Source organism: Macrobrachium rosenbergii, chromosome 24 (assembly GCF_040412425.1).
Source record: "Macrobrachium rosenbergii isolate ZJJX-2024 chromosome 24, ASM4041242v1, whole genome shotgun sequence".
NCBI classification, from domain to species: Eukaryota; Metazoa; Arthropoda; class Malacostraca; order Decapoda; family Palaemonidae; genus Macrobrachium; species Macrobrachium rosenbergii.
This window is the reverse complement of record NC_089764.1, coordinates 28,983,736-29,002,424: the sequence shown is the minus strand read 5'-3', so window position 1 is coordinate 29,002,424 and position 18,689 is coordinate 28,983,736. Positions and strand designations below refer to the sequence as shown.

At 34.5% G+C, this 18,689-nt stretch overlaps 1 protein-coding gene across 1 annotated transcript in view; it reads right to left on the bottom strand.

Annotated features, from left to right (window-relative positions):
• LOC136851955 (protein rolling stone-like) overlaps positions 1 to 18,689 on the bottom strand; it is a 122,558-nt gene that overhangs the window by 93,162 nt on the left and 10,707 nt on the right. Inside the window, exon 2 of the mRNA XM_067126316.1 lies at positions 11,665 to 11,736. The gene's annotated coding sequence lies outside the window, so the exon portion shown is untranslated. The remainder of the gene's footprint in view (positions 1 to 11,664; positions 11,737 to 18,689) is intronic.

Below are 18,689 nucleotides of genomic sequence, written 5' to 3'. Positions count from 1 at the left end.
AAAAAAAAGCAATACATTAACAATTTTTAAGTGACCCTCTAATGATAAAAACGAATTATTGACAGAAACAAAAGGATTACCTTTAAAAATTCTACGACGTGTTTTGGCTGTCATCAATTTCAGAAAAAAAAAAAAAAAAAAGGCTTATAGCCTCAGAGAAGACTGGAACCAAACCGCCACCTTCATTAGACGCAGTCCCAAAGAAAGAACTTATTAACCTAAGAGGGGGCGGGGGGAATGGGATTTGTGAGAGTTGCCTAACATCAATATTGACAGAGCAAAGACGGCGCCGCCACAGCGCTCGAACCCCCTCAGTCAACACCTGGGGGCCGTGAAAAGTTTCGCGGAAAACGGAGAACTTGCCATTCTTATTGGCTCTTCGACGACGGAAATCTGTCTAATTAAACCCTGTGTCAATGGCGGACTGTCATCAGTAGTATAGTATAGTCCTTCGGCGCATGCGCCAGAAACGGAAACTTTATTGGGTTGCAAAGGGGAGAAGCGGGTGCTGAATTAATAATGAATTACTACGTTATCGAGAGATTTTCTGACATCCAACAGGTTATTTATGGCCTGAGGAAAACTGGAGTAATGTATAGAATGAATACTTTGGCCTATAAAGTTTTTTTTTTATTGCAATCACTAAAGGTCCATTGGAAAGCTCTGACGGCAAGGTGTGATCCCAAATATTTACCGACATCAAAGAGACAACACCGAGGTTAACATTCGTGATTAAAATCTCCATGTCTATTTTTCTCTATCTGTCTCTTTTATGTATGTATGCATATATATATATATATATATATATATATATATATATATATATATATATATATATATATATACATATATACTGTATACAGTATATATATCACACGTCAATGGCTTGGAAATAAAGTCGAAACCGGTCAGGATCACGAACAAAATCTATTACATTCATATATATATATATATATATATATATATATATATATATATATATATATATATATATATATATATATATATATATATATATGTAATTAGAATCACAATACATGTGGGAGGTAAATTTCAGTCAGCGAGATTGTTGTTCATTTCTCGCAAAGTAATTAATATCTTATCCTAAAGTGTAAATCTTGAAGCTGTGGAATAAATAACTGACGCAGAAATCACCAAACAAGAATAATCAGCAAGTAAAGCTTAGCTGAAGATCGCGTATGCGTATAAAGTTCCATTTCCCTGCGGTTCAACCGAGCTATTTCCTCTGGGAAGACACTCGTTCACATTTCCTTTGCTTTCCTCAGTACGCGGCTGTCTCCTCGATTGTCTAGGATATATTTTAAAACGCGCGCTCGCGCACACACACACAAACACACATATATTCATATATAAAAAATATAAATATATATATACATATATATATAATATATATATAATATATATATATATATATATATATATATATATATATATAAATATATATATATATATATATATATATATAAATATATAATATATATATATATATATACATATTTATAAATATATGTATATATATATATATATATATATATATATATATATATGTAATGTATATATATATATAGTGTAAGTGTGCGCTCTAGTACTCACATGCGTGTTTGGAATATATTATCTACCTGGCACACTTAGTTCATGCTACATACATAAACAAACCCAAGGTCGAAGAGATGACAATTTCTGATACTGAGTCTTACGGGATTTGAAGACTAAAACTTCTAATGCCACCAACACATTCAGAAACAAAACCCTGTCGAGGATTTGTAAACATTTTGAAAAGCGAAGCATTTGGAACCGGAAACGTGATGCCTTTTCAAGTCCAGGCACGAAGAAAACAAGGAGGAGGAATGCGTGTTATAGTTAGGGAAAACAGAAGCAAGAATGGAAGTCCAAAGCAATGTAGCAAAAGGGAAGAGACAGTCTTTAAACCTTGCTATCTGAGGACTATGAATTTTGAGGAGGGACAAATTCTTATTAGGTCTCGATGGAAAAAAAGCTTAAATTAATGATAGAAAAACATCTTCAGTTTTTTTGACTGCAGAATACTAGATGTCAGGTCAAAGACCAAGGTTAAAGTCGAGGCATTTCAAAGGGGTCACAGGCTTAGCTAAGAACTAGAACCACGGGGCAAAAGCCCGAATCGAAAGCCTAGGCCTAAAGTCCAAATTGTGAGTCTCAGTGAAGATTTGTTCAAAAGGATATTATTATTATTATTATTATTATTATTATTACCATTATTATTATTATTATTATTATTATTATTATTATTATTATTATTATTATTATTATAATACAGAAGATGAACCCTATTCATACGAAACAAGCCCACCACAGGGGCCACTGACTTGAAATTAAAGCTTCCACAGAATTTGGTGTTCATTCGAAAGAAGCAGAAAGTAATAGGAAACACACAAAGAGGAGGTCCATTATTACAAAAAGATAAATTAACAAATTAATAAATAAACACATAAAAATATAAGTAAATCAAGCTGAATAAACTGGAACCAGACGAGTCTATTTCAGAACAAAACCCACTGACACCTGGACAAAGAATTCGACATCTTGAAAAGGTTTTTAAAAGCTGAAAAAATGTATTTTTTTTTTAAATCAGTTACGCAATCAAGAACTGAACATCTAATAAGAAAAAGTATTATTTATTTCAACTCTGAAAAACAGCCAAGATAACGGGGTTTATTTCAAGGCCGAGGTGAAATTCCCTGGATCAGAGGATAAGATCTTTGACCAAGGCCTCAATTATTGGTGAAGCTTCCGGCAAAAGCTTCTGTTAGAATGTAGTACCTGAAAGTTTATGAAATAAATAGATCTGTGAAAGATCTGCTAAGTGCAATAATTACACACAAAAAAATCATTCACTTTAAACAATTAAATAATGAGTCAAAAATTGCTTTTAATAGCAATGGATCTATCCTACAAAATTCATATATATTTAGTTAATAAATAAATAAATATATATATATATATATATATATATATATATATGCACATATACATATACATATATACTAAAGAAGGGAATTTCGGTAATACCAGCAATGGAGTGTTTACAAATGTGATAAAAGAAATGTAAAATATTTCAGTCGGTTGAACAGAATGACACCAGGCAGCCATTATCAAATCTCTCTTCTGCTTCAGATAAGGACCAGCAATGCGATAACGATGCAGAGATCACTGATAAATTACAGATAAGGCCGATCTCCGTATTATAAAAATCGTTTTTCAGTTCTATTTTCGCGTTTATGAACTTGAAGAGGAAAAAATTCTTATAATTCGCCAAGAGAAAGTGAACAAATGTTTACATCGAGTAGAATTTCGAATATAATTATATGAAGTCTACTTTCACGTCAGTACTATAAAGGAGAAAGCCTGCTCATGATTCTATAGGTGCTTTTTAACACCTGTACTGTCTATATGCATAATAAATTAAACAAAATTAAATACATTAAATCAAATGTCTGATTTAGCGTGATTCAGTTTCTCGACAGGAATAGAAGTTGCAGTGTTATACAACTATCATTTATTGCTTACCATTCTATACGTAAGAGACTTTATTCATTTTTTTTATAATTGGGACATTGTGGATATTCTAATTACTGAGATTTTAACCATTATGACCCAAAACCCAATCTTGGCCTAATCTAGGCCTTAGGCCAACCTTGTCTTAAGGCCTAGAGAATTTGATGAAAAAGCCTTCACATACTTTCTGTACGATATGACACTGAAACAAAAGGAATTCTCACAAGAGACTGATTGTATGAAATTGACCTCAATCAGACTGACATGACACGGTCAGGCCTAATTCACCTGAACCTGAACAATTTAAATCTCAGACTGACAGGACAAGGTCAGGCCTAACTCACCTGAACCCGAATAACTTAAATCTCAGACTGACAGGACAAGGTCAATCCTAATTCACCTAGGCCTAAACCTGAACAATTTAAATCTCAGACTGACAGGACAGGATCAAACCTAATTCACCTGAACCTCAACAGTTTAATTTGTTCAGTCTATTCAGATGTTGAAGATTAGATCCTGCAAACAAAACTAGATACACTCTAAAGCATTCCATCACATCTGAATTTAGTTCTGAACATCGCCTTAGACTATATTCGGGTTAAATGCTATGTAACGACGTGTTAGCGAGTCAAAAATTCTTCTTCTTCTTCTTCTTCTTCTTCTGCTGGACCTATCCTAGAACCTTTGGCAAGATTCCCTCACTCCAATAAAACAAAGAACATTCATGCGTGGTTCTCCCTTACCTATTGCCTTTTTTTTTTAAATTAGGAATAGCAGTTATGAAGATAAGTGTGTATTCACATAACTTTAGACGATAAACTTTCTGAAAATCACTACCTGGCTTCTCGCAATCGTGATTCACCTGTTGAGTGCCTCACCAAAACGATTTTTAGTCTAAAACTCGTAACCTCTCGAAATCATGGCGGAAAAGTCCCGTAGACTTCTGCATAATCCGAATTTCCGCGCAAATCTTATCCCCCATTACAATTTCGCAATGAACCCCACACGTCCAATTCCTGCAGATGAGACCGAGCGTTTAACATTCGCTTTCAACTAATCAACGCCACAGAAGCTGGTCAGATGGGCGTTAAGGAGAGAAAAAAAAAAATAGTAAATCAAGGGTGTATGGGTGGGGTGTTGGGTGCTAGGGTACGGTGGTGGTGGTGGGGAGGGTAGTGGTAGGGGAGGGATGAGGTGAGAGGGGAGGGAAGATGGAGAGGGGGGAGAGATAGGGAGGGGGAAGAGGGGGGAAGAAGAATGGGGGAGGAGGAATGAGGAAGAGGAGGGGAGGGATAGGGTGGGAGAAGGAGGGGGAATGGGGAGTGGGCGATTAGCAACGAGGCAAATGCTGTTACTTAATAAAAGAAAGGAAGGAGGAGGAGGAGGAGGAGGAGGAGGAGGAGGAGGAGGAGGAGGAGAGGAAGGAGAGGGCGATTAAAAGCGAAGCAAATGCTGTCACTTAATAAAGAGAGGCGGCGAATGACGACATGGGGGTGAAGCACAGAGATTGAATTTCGCGAATTTGGCGAGTATAATATTCGCCCCTTCGAAATCGAGTTCAAAGGGGGCGGTGCAAATAAACCCCGCCACCCTTCCCTTCCCCTCTCCCCCACCCCCACTTGGACATTCAATTGCCTGCTGGTGTTTGATATCGCTTTATGAGAACAGAGGGGAAAGGGGTAATTACCCTCGAGTCTAGGTTTAAAAAACAAAAAGAGAAAATAGGTATAGTGGAAGATTTGGGAGATCTAACAGATTCTCCAAGCCTGACTGACCCGCTTGGAAATGCCAATATACATTTTTAGATTTTCAAAATTTGACATTTGACGAGCGAGGGTGCTAAGAAAAATATTTTTTTCTAATACCGATATTCATTTACATTTTCAAAACTAGACATTTAAAAATAATGCATTTATAAAAATACTGTTTCATGGTCACTGCTAAAACTGAAATCTTTGTTTTGACGATGAGACGCGAAAACCACTTACTTTCATAAAAAAAAAGTAATGAAACTTCGAAAATTCTCTTGACAGTGAAATTTCAGGAGCAAAATAGTCTCCAGTTTTAAAGGAAACACATTTTTTATGTCCATTTTCAAAATTGAAATATTTTTGTGACGATTATATAACATGAAACTATTTTCGTTCATGAAGCACAAAATTATAACATAAAAACTTATTATTATTATTATTATTATTATTATTATTATTATTATTATTATTATTATTATTATTATTATTATTATAAAAACAGGAACTTTTTAGAGTGGAGTTTCAGCAGGAAAACAGAGGCTTCGTTTTTAAAGGGAAATTGTTTTTATGGTCATTTTAAAATTGAAAATCTTTATTTGAAGATTATATAACATGGAATCATTTAATTTCATAAAGGAAAAAATTATAAATTCAAAAATTAGGACAGCCTCTATAGAGTAAAGTTTCAGAAGAAAATGGAGCCATAATAATAATAATAATAATAATAATAATAATAATAATAATAATAATAATAATAATAATAATAATAATAATAATAATAATAATAAATAAACAAGTATAACCAAAGTAGTAATAGTAGTATTATTATTAGTAGTAGTAGTATTATATAAAATGTTCTCGCTTTTATAATAATAATAATAATAATAATAATAATAATAATAATAATAACATTTCTGCAAAAGTTCCACTCCACCACTCCAACTCCCCTTCTCCTAAAACGGGCCCCTCAAGGTGCGTGGATTACGAAGAGTCAATACAGTCATCACATTTAAGAGCTCTCAAGACTTTTAAGTCACTGGGGGATAGGCCTAATGAGTCCATAGGTCTACGACGGTGCCACGAAACATGTTTCCCTTTTAGTTGTCTGTACAATAATAGCTTTGTCTGTCCGTCCGCGCTTTTTCTGTCCGCCCTCAGATCTTAAAAACTACTGAGGCTAGAGGGCTGCAGATTGGTATGTTGATCATCCACCCTCCAGTTATCAAACATACCAAATTGCAGCCCCCTAGCCTCGGTAGTTTTTATTTTATTTCAGGTTTAAGTTAGATATAATCGTGCGTCTGGCAAGGATATAGGACAGGCCACCATCTGGCCGTGGTTAAAATTTCTTGGGCCGCGGCTCATACAGCATCATACCGAGACCACCGAAAGATAGATCTATTTTGGTGGGCTTGATTATACGATGTAGAGAAAACTCGATTGCGAAGACAGAAACTTCAAAGGTATCGACAATACAGAACTGGCTGTTTTTTTTTTTTCTATACTATAGGGATTCTTTCTCGAAAGTTTTCTTAATTCAAGATGAAGAAAATTGATTTTAAGCAATAAAGTGCATTGATAGTGTAATGGAAAGTAAGTTTCTATAAATAATACGTTCAGTGGTCAATCATATATCGTAGCCATATGTCACTGAACACCTCAAATTAATCGAGACGTGGAAAAGAAGTTCAGATGTTCAAAAGTTAAATTGAGGATCCTTTGCTGGTTCAGATTTGTTTATTGTTTATGAACCAGAGTGCTTTAAGAAATGAACGGTTCCAGATTGCAATCAGTCTTGCTTGAATAGCCATATAAGAATAAATTCATTTTTCGTACAAGAATGAATTCATTCTATTTGGAGGGCAATTCAAAATCGTTCTTAAAAGAAAAAATGAATATATATATATATAATATATATATATATATATATATATATATATATATATATATATATATATATATATATATAAAATATATATATATATATATATATTATATAAATACAGTATATATATATATATATATATATATATATATATATATATATATATATATATATATATATATATATATATATATATATATATTATATATATATATATAAATATATATATATATATATTATATATAAATACAGGCCTATATATTTATATATATATATATATATAATATAAAGGACTATAAGTCGAAAGGCAATGGAGTGCTACAAGGCCTTTCGATTTATAGCTAAGTAAAGGACTATAAGTCGAAAGGCCTTGCACTCCATTTTGTCCTCATTTATATTTTCATCACGTTCCATATTTTCGTGATTCAGTTATACATACATATACATATATACATACATATATATATATATATATATATATATATATATATATATATATATATATATATATATATATATATATATATATATATTATATATATATAACTGTAAAATATTTTCTGTTAAAACAGAAACCAATTAATAAAAGGAGCCGATTAAAAACACCAAAAGGGTAGAAAGTTACAGCTGTATTTCGGAGACACTGTCTGACTCCATCAACTGGCAGGCAATGAATTATTACCTGCCTGTTGAGGGAGACAGACAGTGTCTCCGAAATATAGCTGTAACTTTCTATCATTTTGGTATTTTGGTATTTTTAATGGTTTCTTTTATTATATTTATATATATTTATGTATATATTATATATATGTGTATATATATATATATATATATATATATATATATATATATATATATATATATATATATAATGTTCAATAACAAAAATAAAGTGATATTTCTGTTGCAACAGCTTGCAGTCAAACGCATATTCAACTCACAGATGGAACCAGCGTAAATTCTCTATTTATCTGTCTGTTTCTGTCTTTCTGTTACCCTTCATGAATGAATTTCTCCTTTCTCTCCATCCCCACATCCATTTATCTTCCTCCTCCTCCTCCTCCTCCTCCTCCTCCTCATCGCGTGGGATATCATTAACTCCAAGACTGGCTATACGCTCTCGTTAACTCGCTCAGCCAATGAGAAAATAAGGCATCAGGCGAACGAGAATGCCTGGTGATACATCTCATTTCATTCTCCTCATTATCTTCCAAGCGCTGGGACCTTTGAGGTCATTCGGCTCTGAAAGGGATATTGAGGGGGAAAAGGGTTTGCAAGACGTAACAGGAGGAAAATCTCGCAGTTGCACTACGGAACAGTTATTAGGAGAGAGTTGAGGAGGGGTGAGGAAAGTAAGATGGAAGAAAGAGAATATGAACAGAGGTACAGTGAAATGAATGGAAGGGGTTGCAGCTATGGGATAATAGGAGGCTGCAAAGAACCTTAAGTAATGCCTGCAGTTGCGATTTACTTAACAGGATAAGAAAATCTTACTTTTTTTTTTTATCCGAATTAACCTTTTCTGCTTGTCAGCATTATGGGAAAAGGAATTTTTGGTCAGAACATTGGTTACATTATTCAGTTCAGTAATAATAATAATAATAATAATAATAATAATAATAATAATAATAATAATAATAATAATAATAATAATATTTATGAAAGACCCCATCGCAAACATGCAGCAATAATAATAATAATAATAATAATAATAATAATAATAATAATAATAATAATAATAATAATAATAAAAGAAAAAGGACAATATTTGAAAACAAACTAAAACGCAGTGACGTAAGTATTCTCCAGAGATCACCAATCCTAATCCTCCAAGCACAAAGATGACCAATAATACCCCAGTAATACCCCATCGAAAGAACTAAAACAATAACAACAACAAACTTCCCCCCCCCCACTGACCAGAAGCGAGGTCAAAAAGCCATGCGCTCCCCGCCCCTACCGCGAGGTCGATCTCTCCTCCATATTTACCCAAGAACGATTCAGTACCTAACTTCATTCTGCTCTTACGCTAACGCCTTTTATGGCGTCGATTATCGAACCTCTGGACGCGGAGTACTGGCGTTATTAATATCTGGAGCGTTTGCTGGAAAGGGGCGTGATCGGAGAAGGAAATGTGCGTTTAGAGAGAGAGAGAGAGAGAGAGAGAGAGAGAGAGAGAGAGAGAGAGAGAGAGAGAGTATGTATATGTATATACGTATATATGTATATTGTATTTACGTATATATGTATATGAATATATATACATACCTGTACATATATAGGTATGTATACATACAGTATAAATATGTATATTATTGAAGACGGTTGAAGGAGGAAGTACATCTCAGGTGATCCTTAAAATACAATTATTGGCGACGTTTCAAAACACAAAAGTTTCATTTTCAAGCTATAAAAAAACAAAAAAAAAACAACAAAAATAACATTAAAAGCGCTAAAATACAAATATGACATAATACATTATAAATAACGAAATTAAAACTAGCTACAGCAGAACCAACCATCAAGAGAGAAAGGAAGGAACGACGAAAAGTCAGAGAGAGCAAACTAGAAATGACAGAAAGCAACAGCTCACGTACAGCCAAGAGTTGTCGAGGAAGACCGCTAAGTGTTCAATTGAGGAGCAAGATGGTCAATAAACAAAGATTCCAGGATTGTCAGTATTTTGCCATTCGGTGCCCGTCCCATATTTCAAAATCTTTGTAATTGCATATTAAGCTTGCTACCAGTACGATAGCTAACGCCTTTGTGGCAATCAATTCTGACCCTTAGTAACCTCTGAGTAGATCCCACGTAAGTCCCTAGATTACATCTACGGCAATTGAACTTGTACACAATACATGAGGTCATCAAAGGGTCAAGTTTATCCTTGAACTTAAACAAACTACCCAGAGTAACCGGATTTGTTGGGATGATATTTTACATTTCTTTGCCGGTATATAATTAAATATGAGTTTTCTTAGTACATCATAGAAATTTTTGTCATGGATTAAAGATATACATTTGCATAAAACGGAAGCTCAGGCCCAGTAGGTAAGGAGACTTTTGGAATTAAAACCTTATTGAGAAGTTTGAAAACATACCTGTGAACAAGGGTGGTGGGAAAATAATTGTAAATTATTTATGTAAAAAGTGGATTACTTCGTGAAAAAAAAACCCCAAGTCACTTAATAAAGAAACAAAGAAGAATTTTGGAATTATCGTCAAAACACAGTGCAGGAAACTATTAAACAGAAAAGCACGTAAAAACTCATTTACTGAGACTGATTGTGTAATTTCAGTCTCGGCATCTGAGTAGAATTATGCGAGACGCGCATACCCACAACCACTCTCCTAAGGTCAGTAAAAAAATACATAAAAACAAGGGTATAGGGCAGAAAAATTGGTATGTTACATACACAAAATAGGTGGTTCACCAGCGCCATCTATAAATATCTGCTGTAATACCAACGACTACAGCTTGAGAAAAAATACGTAAATAAAATGTATTTGGTTACATGAAACCGTTGAATATGAAAGTTCACTGATAGGATGAACAGGCAAAGATGTAATTAAAAATACAACAAGGACAAAAACACTTCCTTCACAAAAATGTATTTCCCCTTGCATCCCTCCTCATAAATCTTAGATCAATTGAAGAGTTTCCATCATATCGACATGCTTTGCATCAACTCGCTCACAAACATGCGTCGTAATCTCGCGTTGTAGGACACTTGAAACGTTTATGAGATCACCTTTAGAGAACACTTAAAACGTTTACGAGATCGACGTTGCAAAGCGCTTAATATGTTTACGAGATGAAGGCTGGAGAATGCTTAAAAAGTTCAGGAGACCAACGTTCTGGAAAACTTGAAACAATCACGAGATTATCGTTGTGCAAAAAGAGATATCAACGTTTCGGAAAACTGAAACTTTTACGAGATCAACGTCATGGAAAACTTGAAACGTTTACGAGATGAACGTTGTGGAAAACTTGAAACATTTACGAAACCGATGCCGCAGAACACAACACATTCAAGAGCTCAGCGTTGTAGAGCACTTGAAACGTTTGAGAGCTCAGCGTTGTAGAGCACTTCAAACTTTTAAGAGATCAGCGTTGTAGAACACTTGAAACGCTTACGATATCACCGTTGTAGAACGCTTTAAACGTTTTTGAGATCAACGTTGTCGAAAAACATTTAAGAGATTAGCGTTGTACAACACTTGAAACGTTAAAGAGATCTTTACGGATCACTTGAAAACGTTGACGAGACGAACGTTGCAGAACAACTAAAACGTTTGCGAGATGAACGTTATGGAAAACTTTACGTGTCCTTGGAAAAATCTGTCTGTGACAATCGATGTTTCACGATGAAATGAAATTCACCCAGACTTCTACTCTCTCTCTCTCTCTCTCTCTCTCTCTCTCTCTCTCTCTCTCTCTCTGAAAACTCAACCTTGAGACAGAACACTCACCAAATGACGTATCCCTCAAGAGACGTATCACTGACTTCTGGGAACACGAGCAGCGGTAACAAATTCCAATATCTGAAAACAAAAAATAGAAACAATAAAAGGAGAAAAAGAAAAAAACATTAACGTAAATCGGAGAATCATCAAAATAAACTAAAAGTCACTTGTAATTATAAAAAATTAATTTCTCTACTTGTCTTAAAAAAGTTTTATACAGTAGAGAGTCTTTTCCGCCAAAAAAATGATTAAAGAAATAAATAGATACAAACTGTAGAGTGAAAACAAATCACATTTCCTGTAGAAGCAGATATATGTAGGAAAACTGTACGAGCAAAAATAAAACCAAACGATAATCTGGAGGCTTTTGTTATCATTTAAACATTTTGTCAAATATTCTTTTTATATAAATCACAAGCAGGCAGCTGATTTTCCTGTTTCGCTGACGTAACAATACACTACATTACAAAAATACCGAAAATATTCAGCCGTATGAATGCAGTAAGCTCAGATTATATCTTCAAATTCATCAGAATTCCCATAATCATCTAATATTCCTCTTTTAAAAAGGCTGATCAAGTTCGTTATTTGTTTGATAATCATAAGAATAAACAAACAAACAAACAAATAAATAAATAAATAAATAAATAGATAGAATATACAATTTAGGCCCAAGGCCAAGCGCTGGGACCTATGTGGTCATTCAGCGCTGAAAGGAAATCTGAGAGTAAGATGCTTAAAAGGTGTAACCGGAGGAAAACCTCGCTGTTACACTATTAAACATTGTTAGAAGAGGGTGAAAAGGAACAGGTAAGTATGTATAAATAAATAAACAGAAAAATGCTGCCTTAAGCGGCTATCGCCTACGAAGTTTTCCCTGACAATGTCGCCAGACTTTCAAACATAATAACTTGGAAAACTAATATAATGAAAACTGTTTTCTCTCATTCATTTGCCTGAACTGCTGGATGAGTTCCATCGTGAACAGTCTGTGAATTCATTAATCACTCAGAAACGAAATTGAATTTCGAGTGGAGAAAAATTCAAAATTATTTGACTTCACAGAGTGGTTCTCTCTCTCTCTCTCTCTCTCTCTCTCTCCAGTCGTTATTACCTCACCAAAAGTGGATTTTATGAGAGGTGGCTGTTCTCGAAGCATTATTAGGGGTTTAGGGTCTCCATTAGATAAAAAAAAATTGAAATAAAGGTTTATGAGGATTTCAAGCCTTGGAAACAGAAACCTCATATGATTCGTAACGTTAAATAATTTTTTTAAATTCGACGAACAATGACGTTCAAATTAAAGCAAGATGTGTAAATTGTCAGTTTAGATGGATTATTTTATGTAAAGAAATGCCTGTGTATATTGTGTTGATGTATACTGTGACCATATTGTAAATATTGTAAATATAAATAATGTAAGCTTAATCCTTTCAATACAAAGTAAAAATAAAACATTCTTAATTCTTAGATTTTCTTACAGATGATCAATTTACACAACGCTGCCCTTAGCTTACGATAGCTCCTGCTATCGTCTTCAGACGATAGCAGGAGCTATGGTAAGCTAGAGGCAGTATTGTGTAAAATGCTCATCTGTAAAAATGTCTATATATTAATTATGGATTTTCTAATAATACATTCCACTACCGGTTATAAGTGCGTTTTCCAGAGTATTTGTTATATAGAGAATCCTTTATGAATAATAATAATAATAATAATAATAATAATAATAATAATAATAATAATAATAATAATAATAATTGGTGAAGAAAATCCACAATGGTGTCAATGTAAATATATATTAAAAATATATACTGAAACGTTTTGTAGATATATTTTAATATATATTTACACGGACACCATTGTGGATTTCTTCTCCAATTTAATGACTAATGAGAGTATGAGATTACTGCAAATAATAATAATAATAATAATAATAATAATAATAATAATAATAATAATAATAATAATAATAATAATAATAATACTAAAAACCTTATTTTCACAATGTTTTTTTACCATATTTTATATAATTTCAATCTACACTATTCTCCAATAACCTTCCCCTAACGTTAAAGAAAAAACGTACAGTTAACTCAGTCACTCAATCATTTGACATTTTTGGGGGGTTTTAAAGGAATTGCCAATCGAGTATTGCATTTTTTTTTTAGCGATGCAATATTGTCCAATCAGCATCGCTGAAAATTGCTGAGGAGTCTATTGAAATGTTCTTTATAAAATAAAAAATAAAACTGAGACACTCATATACAGATGAACTGAAGGGAAAATTTCTCTCTCTCATTGTACATTTTTCTATGCATGTGTTCTATAAATTTTTAAGTTTCATATTCTCAGACCTCCCCCTCTCTCATCGCCCAATTTTCTTATACATGTGTTCTGTAAATCTTTATTAAGAGTTGTCATATTCTCAGACCTCTTTCTCTCTCTCTCTCTCTCGCTCTTTCTTTCTCTCTCTCTCTCTTCATTTTTCTTATGCATGTGTTTTATATCTTTAAGGGTTGTTATATTCTTAGGCCTCTCTCTCTCTCTCTCTCTCTCTCTCTCTCTCTCTCTCTCTCTCTCTCTCTCTCTCTCTCTCTCTCTTGTCCATTTTCCTTATGATGTTCTATATATTTTTAAGAGTTGTCATCTTCTAAGATCTCTCTCTCTCTCTCTCTCTCTCTCTCTCTCTCTCTCTCTCTCTCTATTCGTCCATTTTTCTATGCATGTGTTCTTTAAATCTGAAGAGTTGTCATATTCTAAGACCCCTCTCTCTCTCTCTCTCTCTCTTTCTCTCTCTCTCTCTCTCTCTCTCTCTCTCTCTCTCTCTCTCTCTCTCTCTCTCTCTCTCTCGTCCGAATTGTAATACAAGGAAAGGATACAGTTTGGAATTAGAATTTACAAAATTAGGAATACGCCATTTGTATTATTATTTTTATCAAAGACTATGAAGAACAATCACTTTCTCTCAATATGAGAGCAAAATAAGACCCTTTTTCTTGTATGTTGAATCTTCGTGTCTTGTTAGAAATACACATATCATGCTTAAGATTTAACATAAACGAGAGGGCTGATTTCATCCACAATATTTTTACTTGTGATTAACATAAGCTCACATTCATATTTAACAGACAAAAAAAAAAAAACGGCAAAGAGAAGTTTATTGATATATATATATATATATATATATATATATATATATATATATATATATATATATATATATGAAAATGATTATATAAATACCTAGGAAAAATTATGACGATAGTCAAATCAACAAAGGTTATAGAGAATAGAACAGAATAGAATATAGAATTTATGCCAAGCTCTGGGACCTATGAGGTGGTTCAGCGCTAAACTGGTAACTGACAGTAAGAAGGCTTGAAAGGTGTAACAGGAGGAAAAACTCGCAATTGCACGAGGAGAGGGTTGAAGAAAGTCTGATGGAAGAAAAATGTGAAAAGGTTCAGTACAAGGAATGAAAGAGGTTGCAGCTAGGGGCCGAAGGGACGCTGCAAAGACCCTTTAGTAATGCCTACAGTGCACCACGTGCGGTGCTCTGACGGCTCTATCCCCCACCGAGGCCAAGGGTACATAGGCTACATAATGAGAGACTGGGAAAAGTAGAATAAACTGTAAATAAGGTCTATGCCACATTACACAAACATCCCATTATAATAATTATTTTACAAGGATGAATATACACAAACATCCCATTATAATAATAATTATTTTACAAGGATGAATATAAAGTCAAAGAAAGCTTAGACTCGAAGGTAAGTCGAACTTTAGCTAGGTACAGTGAAGGATAGGTTGGGAGCATGGTAAGATATCGGCTGATTCATATGCTATTAGTTTTGCTCGAGTTCAACCTCTCCTACTAACTATAATACTTACTGAAGCGGTCTAAACCTCAATTGCTTGGCAACACTTCACTTTGCATTACGGGGAAGCGAAAAACTAACAAGAGTAGAATCATCTGCATGATGGACTTTCTTACTTTTAAGGTCAATAATCCTGTTGCTATTGAAGGTTAAAATTAATACAGGTTGTTATAATTTAACGTAAATTGACTGACCTTATTGTCTGCCAAATTCGAGACAGAGCTAAAGAAAGTTTGAGCAAGTCTGGACTCTGAATCGTCATGAACGCTGTCCTGAATATGAATTAGATCTAAAAGGCGTCACAAATATATAGATTCAACTTATTTATGTCAAGGTTTAAAAATAAAATGTTCAGCAGCCTTCTATATAATTTACGATTTTTCGTAAATCTTCCCTTTCACTGAACGTCACTACTGGAAAAACTGGGAGCATATTTTACGGGAGGGCTGCAAATGTTAGGCAACAGTTTAATCTCTCGCGGAGGCGAATTCCAATACCCCAAGTGGTCTAATGATGACATTTTTCCTTTTTCTTTTTGGCGTTTCTTTCATTCATGGAACGTGATGGGCGAGTTCATTAAAAGCTCTATATTTACCGGAGAAAGTAGCAAGGATCTGGGCTATTTTGAGACTCGATTTAATGAGATGGCCGTCTAGCCGACAGGTCTGCTAACTCTTGAGGTTCCGTCGACGCAAACAGCGCATGCGCGGTGTCTTGCACTCGTTTTTGAAGGAATTTCTGGTATCTGTTTTGCGTAATAGCTTCGGCAATCTTGTTGGTTTCAGATTTCGTCTCAGTTTTCACCACTGAATTTACTCAGGAATGGGATTGGAATGTAAATTAAGGCCAAACGCCAAGGGCTAGGACCTATGAGGCCACTCAGCGCAGAGAAGGAAATTGAGAATAAACAAGTTTGAAAGGCGTAACTGGAGGAAAACCTCGCTATTGCCCTATGAAACAATTGTTAGGAGAGGTTGGAAAGTAAGATGGAAGAAAGATAATATGAACAGAGGTTCAGTAAAAGAAATGCAAAGAACCTTTCAGTAATGCCTTACATTGCAGCCCGTGAGGTGCACTGACGGCACCTCCCTCATACGGGATTAAATTTACTCAGTTCGGGGCAGATATACTTATTATATAGTTCCGTTTGAGGCTATTCCCAATGTAAAGTGAGTTTTATATTAAGTTGCACCTGTGGGTTTATATTTATGAGTTTTAAAAAGTCGCCACCTGTTGCAAGCTTGGCGGTGAGCTGTCATGGCGCAGATAGGCTGATTTCGGTTCTAAGTAGGACCTGAATTCGACGGGAATATGCAAAGCAAAGTCGAAACTGATTTATATATCTCTTTGTAATAACCGATGAAATAAACCCCTGCCACTTTTATATCAAACCTAAAAGGCATGGATTCGAAAATATTGACTTATATCTCTCTTTATAACCGGCTTGATAAATCCCTGCCGTTTCTGTGTCATACCTAAAGGACCCAGTAGGAGAGTAGTGAGTCAGTGCACCTCATGTTATGCACCGTAGGCATTACTTTCGGCTCTTTGCAACGTTCCTTCGGCCCCTAACTGCAACCCCTTTCGTTCCTTTTACTGTACCTCCTTTCATATTCTCTTTCTTCCATCTTACTTTCCACCCTCTCCTAACAACTGATTCATAGTGCAACTGCTTTGAGGTTTTCCTCCTGTTGCGCCTTTCAAACCTTTTAATGTCAGTTTCCCTTTCAGCACTGAATGACCTCATAGGTCCCAGTGCTTGCCCTCTGGTCTATGTTCTATATTCAGTTCATACCTAAAAGACATAAATTCGAAAATATTACAGAAGGTGTAGGCGAACTTTAGAGGGAAAAGTGAGAAATTAGTTAGCGTCCCGTTGGTTACGCGACTCTTCCCAAGAGGAGACAACTTGGAATGTCTTCCAAGACTTCGTCGGTCACTTCGTCCGGTCATTTCTCGAAATGAAACTAAAATATGATAAAAAAAATTTTCTTAACCATAACCAGAGGTATATTTAGACGACCAATTTTCACGTTTCTGTTAGGTAATCAGGTTTTCGTACTCATTAAGGAATAACGAGCACTTTTACAAACTAAACGAAGTGAATATTAATACTGCCCCGACTCTCAAGGGTATCATTATTTTTTATCTTAATTTTTTTTTGCCGAATCGTTTTTTTTTTAGTGAAAGATTTTACGTCTGGTTTCTCATTAAAAATTCATAATGATCAATCACACACGACGTGATTTGTGATATGCCTCACAAATTCGGGGTTCCTCACATGCTTGGCTAATGAGGACTGGCATTTTATACAGTATATATGTATATGTATATATATGTATATTATATACATACGTTCATACACAGACACATACACACACACTCATACATACATACATATATATATATAAATATATATATATATATATATATATATATCAACACACAATATACATATTTATAGTGTGTGTGTTAACGCCCTTGCTTTCCAACAGAAATTTATATATATACATATTTTTTTGTGTTGTGTTGGTGTTGTGTGTGTAAAACTGTGTATATGTATACGTAACATGCCACAGACAACGTTATTTTTACCCTCAACCATTCATTCCTTTACCAATCGTCAAATAAAAAGATAACTTAAAGATAAATAAATAAATAAATAAAAAGGGTAAATTTAAGCACGGGAACAAAAAAAAGGCCATTCAAAATGCACTGAAGTTCCCGAAAGCCTTGACAACAACCGTAGCCTCTACTGAACGAATGAAAGAGAGTTCAGGACCACGTACTATATACCGCGGCCTGCTGCCCCTACTGACAGTCACTCACCAACCCAGAAGTGGGCAGGATTACACCCAGGGTGTGACATTTATGCCTTTTTAAATCCACAGTAATTGAGAAGAACTGCGCGTGACTGTTCCAACTTAAACGAGAGGAAATGAGAGGTTCTATTCCAAAACCCTTGCAATTACCGGAATTATAAACGGGACAAATGACTCCCACTGATTGTAAGAGATCTGGGTGACCTTTGGGGAAGCAGATCTTGGCACTTAAGAGTGCAGGAAGTAGACTTAACGTCTGTGAAAGGACAGTTCGAAATAATTAAGAGGTTATTAGATTAAGTAAGAATTTCTGCAAGAGCTTGTG